This window comes from Cupressus sempervirens, chromosome 3 (assembly GCF_028749045.1).
Source record: "Cupressus sempervirens isolate cs-2001-9-10 chromosome 3, ASM2874904v1, whole genome shotgun sequence".
NCBI lineage: Eukaryota > Viridiplantae > Streptophyta > Pinopsida > Cupressales > Cupressaceae > Cupressus > Cupressus sempervirens.
In genome coordinates this window covers 321,705,085-321,711,084 of record NC_143120.1, presented here as the reverse complement: position 1 = coordinate 321,711,084, position 6,000 = coordinate 321,705,085, and positions in this window count along the sequence as shown.

Here is a 6,000-nt window from a genome sequence, read left to right as displayed (position 1 = left end):
GCATTAAAGCTTGATTTCTGCGTTGAAGCAATGCTAATAGTGGACTAATTGATATCATTGTAGGAAATATTTTCATCCCACATTTGATGCCAATATTGATGTAGTGGATTGCACTTGGCTGAGGCTATGACTTATTGACTATAAATGTCGTATTGTTGAAACTAAAATGTTCTTCGTAGTTTGAGCGCATTTAGAAATTGATGTTTTCTAGTTGACTCGAGGGCACTCACGATGTGTTTTGAAGATATCAGATTTACTCTTGTGACATTATGTGTGTTCACTAGAAAAATGAAATTGGTATCCAGTGTTAAAATTGTAGTCATCATAACACATGAAGTAGTCACTCATTTACACCCAAGCACTTATGTTGTTGGTGCAGAGTTGTTGAGTAATGTTATTTGCTTGCATTGAACAATTTACTCATCTCTATGTTGATATATTTCCAATACATTGTAACAACCCATATGTTTTCTTAGGCAATTGACCACAAGAAGAAGTGTTAAAACTTGAATGGTGAACATGTCTAATTATAGATTAAGGAAATCACATGGTTGTCTCATCTCTTGAGACAAAAATATTGATGAATATGCATTTTAAAGCACAGTATGTGTTCCTATTTTGGGTAACGATAGGTTTCAATAAACCTCATCCTTTGGTAAATCTATTACCATCAAATTAATGTCAATCTTCAACAATGCTACTTGAGGTTGACTGATGACCTCGTGGGGGATGACAATGCGACATGATTGAATGCTTTGTTTGCCAAAGGCACAACTGAATTATCCGCATTGCTCTTGATATGATTTCTCTCCTTTGCTTGGCTCCCCATTTCATATGTTCCTCAAATTCCTAGGATGTAGGAGAAAATATATAGGGTACTTCTTCTCGTGGAGTTTGTTTTGGGCGGACAAGCCCATTAACTCAAATATTAAGTAACACAATTTTAAGTTACATAGTTTTTTAAAATCTTTATTCAAAGATTAAATATCCTAAAAAATAGATTTACCTAGTCAATGCAGGAGTTGGTGTTGTTATCCTATTTAGAATTAATAATCACTATTTATATTATTTCATTGTTTATAAAAAAATTAAACACAAGTAAAATGTATTTTTCTACCAAAAGTGATCTTAAATCACAACCCTTGAGAGAACATTTAGTTTCTAAGGTGTCTCTAATTTTTAATTTTTAACTTAGTATTAGCATAGTATTATTATTTAAATTTTTAAAATTTGTATCCTTTTATAATAAAAATTAAGATTAAGAATATCTTTTTTTGGGTTGATTAAGATTTTTTTTAAAATTACTTTTGAATCATTAATTATTTGCATTGTTCAATTGTATTTAACATTTTCTTCATTTGCATTCAATAGTGAAAGACTCATTGAGATGAAGGCTCTCACTCATCCTCACACGACTGCTCTAGCTCTTGCCCCTGGTTCTGCTTGGGCCCCTACGTCTACTTTGGCTAAGGCTCCTACACCTACTTCCGATCTTACTACTTCCATTGGCGCTTTTCCAGCTATCTCTCCTGACCTTCATCCTCTGAATGTTTTTGGGGATTCTTCTCTTGTTGCGTCTAGGGTTTTTGTGGGGAGATCTACTATTTCTTATGTGGATGTGGCTGCATTTGAGGTAGGCATTAGTGATCTTGTTTTTACAATGGGGCCCAGTTCAACTGTGCCCTCTATTAGTCGATCGACAGTGCTTATTTCTGTAAGTAAATTGCTTGTGCTTCATCTAGATTCTGATATTGTTGATGAGGTTTCTACATATATGGAAGATCTTTCTTCCATTGCTACTATTTTTAGGTTTAATGGCTTTTGGCCCTCTCTTTCAACTTTGCATGCTTGGATCTCTAGATTCTGGGAATCAATCATTTCGGATTCGGCTCAAATTTAGCTTGTGGCAAGGCATTTTTTATTGTGAAATTTGCTAATGATGATGCAATAAATTCCATCCTAAGTTGTGGCTTCTCTTGGGAGGAAAAGTTCCCTCTGATGGCTAAGCCTTGGTATTTGACTTTTAATCTGAATATTGAAACCTTTAATAAGATTCATCTTTGGGTTCGGTTGCAGAATCTTCCCCTTCATTTTTGGTTGGATTTAGTCTTAGAGGCTGTGGGGGATGCCCTTGGGGATTTTTGATGGTTGATTCAGCTTCCTCCAATATTTATAGGACTATGTACGCCGACATCCTTGTGGAGATAGATGTTTCCAAGGGGCTTCCGAAAAAGATAAAGTTGGCTACTCCAAATGGTTCTTTGATTTAGCTTGTGTATTATGAGGGTATTCCCTTTCGATGTAGGAAATGTCATTTGATTGGTCATCTTGTTATACGCTACTCCTCTAACAAGGTTTGTTCGAAAAAATCACCTTCTTGGTGGTTGGGGGTTTTGGATGACCACTATACAATTCAAAAAGTATTCATGAAGGTGAATGGGTTAGATAGCTCTTCTTAGGTTGATTCGGCTAAGGAGTCTATTGCTATCTCTGGGGTAAAAGCACAAACCTATGTCACACTTTTATAAAGGAAAAGGCTAACAAAAGGCTAACTGTTCATATTCAATGACATAAAAATGGTAGTATTATTTAGAATTTGATAATGAAGTAAACTAATGAAATGTGTAGAAATGGATGAATTTTAGGATTATAATTTTTAATAATTATTTGGAATAAAAATTGATATATTTTCCTAATTTTTAAAGACAGTTTTTTACTTGCTGAAAAACACTGAAAATTAGGGGTCTAGTTCCCTCCACAAAATAATGTGGAAATAAACTCATTTCCCTTCGATCTTAGATTATGTTATAGATAACATATATAGCTAGAAGAATCAAAAATAAAAATTGGCTTTAGACCTATATTTTATCTTTTATAATGATTTAAAATTAACTCATCTGAAATCGATAGTTTTCATCTCCCACCACTTTTTCGAAACAAATTTTTTCTAATCAAAAGAAAAATTATAAATTCTCGAAGAGGATTCTCTCCTCTAGAATGTCGTGTGATTTTTAAATTTTTTTGATATGATTTAATATTTTTTCCTTTCTCAAACTTGACATCTTCTCGAGTGTTAAAATACGTACTTATAGAATTTTTTAATTACAATATACTATATCTAATTAAAACACTATAAAATCTATATGAGAATATTCTTGATTTTGAACTCTATAAAATGATATTGATATGTTATTAAAAAATATCATAAAAAAAAGAGAGCTATTGAAACGTCAGTTTTCTGAAATAATTTTATTTCTTTAGTAATTGGATACAAACTAATATAAAACATGCATTTGATAGACATTTCCAATTGGAAAAGTGTGAGAGCATATATAACTTAGCTAGAGTGTATTTGTCTAGATCATATGTTTGAACAAAATTTATTTTTAGATAGAAATACTCAAATTTAGTCATTCTAATAAGTCAACCTAAAAGGTGACACAACTTTGTACTTTTACCCTTAGATGGTGATTTGAATACCATCCCTTCGATGGTTTTGACTCAGAATGCTGCTGCTAACACTTCTCGTGTTGCTGATCCTGTTGACTCGATTATTGTCCCCTTGGTGGTTTTGAGTCAGAATGTTGATGTTGTCCCTTTTTCGGCTGCCGATTTTGTCCAGAAATCTGCTACTAGTGCTTCTCTTGATATGTATTTACATTCTCAAAAGTTGAGACTAAAATGTAAATCTTGATGGTCTATAATTTCTTGGGCTATTGCCCTCTTGTGGGGAACTTGGTGGTGTCCCTCTAGTTTGTCGAGTGGTTTTCCATAGTTGTTTTCTGATCCTCATTTTTATATCTTTCTTGTCCCTTTGTACAAGGTTTCAGGTCCTTTCAAAATCCATTTTTACTTAATCAAAACATTTGCTTCATTAGTTAAAATATTAAAAAGCATCATGATTTTTAAAGATATAATGTATATCCAATAAATGATTATTATTTTATTAGTGTAATACTAATAGTATCTAATTATGTTTCAAAATTTATATTTATAAATATGGTTGTTCAAGCTAGCAAAGATTTAAAAGGGTTAACATGTATATGACACAATAATATTACATCATAAAAATTTGTGGCAAAACTATTTTATTTTCTACATTTTCATGAAAAATATTCCTTATAGGTGGGAAGTTGTATACATCTATCCACAATAACCATGGAAAAGATCTTTATAGGGTTTTAATAAGAAACTGAAGAGGCATAAGACATGGCAAATAGAAGATTACCAAGAGATGTTATAAATATTTTGAGTGACATTTATGAGACAAATACATCAACACTAGTGGTTGATGGGAATGAGGTACTTAGAGCTGATAATGCATCCATAAATTGGCCAAGAATATAGTGAAATAATCTTGAATGTCTTGCTAACAACATTAATATGAATTCTTAGGAGATAATAAGGGAGGTGAGTAGGATAAATTATTCAATGCAAAGTATGCATGGTAGTGAGATAGAAGTTTTTGAGGAAGCTATGCAAGAACACCACACATCACGTGGGGTGCTAGATAGATACATTAGTCTAAAGTCAGAATTAAGATATGATGAATGTTGGAAATAAAAAATTTCAACATATATCAGAGAAACCAAATGAAATCTAACTGCAATCTACCTATATAAAAACATATATTTAAAGGACCCATGAAATGGATAGAATATCCCTAAGTTAGAATTTGCAAGATCTTATACCTATGCTACAAATTAAAAGAAATGTAAGTGGAAAGAGAGAAAAGATAAAGCCAATATTAGTATTTTCCCAAAGATCTTTTGCATTCCATATGAGGACTCCAATCAATTTGAAATATTCTTCTGGAGTGAGTTGCTATTGTATAAACACTTTCACAATATAAATAATGAAATAGGTCTTATTAAGGATTCAATAGTTACAAACTAGAGGAAGATAAATGAAGAAGGTGATCAAATAAGGCATGTCAATCACGTTGCTTAGAAGGAATCAACATCAAAAGAGGAAGAGAGTGATAGTGATAGTAACAAGGGAGAAACAAAAGAGATGAATGGATGGAAATTTTTATTACAAAAGTGACCTTCAAATGACCTCACAATAGATCATCCAAGGACCATAAGGCATAGGAAGGTCTTACTTAATAGCTTGCATAATAAATGCACAAAACAATGAGTTTTCAGGAAGAAAAAAATATGCTCACTCTAGCATCTACATGGGTGTCCCAGTTTAACATGCATGCATCACAATACATTGAGTCCTCATAATTTCAATAAAAGAAATGCAAAAATTGCAAGAGCAAATGATGAAATATTTCAAGAAGAATTAAAGGATGCAAGATATATCTTAATCATTGAAATGGACTTCATAAGGTCAAAGCTATTGTAAAAAATAGATAGCAAATTAAGACAAGCCTTTCCTCACTTTCAACACATGCACTTTGGAGGAGCCTCAATAATCCTTGTTAGTGACCTTGCACAATTACCACATGTGATGGAAAAGCCTATCTACACAACAAACTCAACTCCTAAAACATTTATGGGAATAATTCATGACAATGGTCACCTTAAAGATAATGTTTTGACAAGAAGAGGAAAATACAAGACAAACACAATTTTTTCGTAATTAGAGAACATATAGGAAGTAGAGCCAAGATAAGATGTTTGACAAATCTTGATTACATGTACATATAAACAAATAACTATAATGGTAAATGAAGAATTTGACAACTCAATGTAGTTATTTTCTTCTAATGATGTAGTAAAGCTACATTGTAGAAAGATGTTAAAACAGTTGAATTGCAAGTAGTAATAAGCATTGCAACAAGTACAAGGTGTGCAACAAAGAATGCAATGAGTGAAGATCAACTTGAGAAAGAAATATTACTTTGCAAAGGCCAGTGCAATTTTCCTAACAACAATTGTATGGACAAAAATAAACCTTTTTAGTGGAGCTTTTCAGGAAATATACAGAATGCACCAAAAGTAATAAAAAAATCTCCAGATCTCCTAAATTATAGTGTTTTTTTCTCAATTT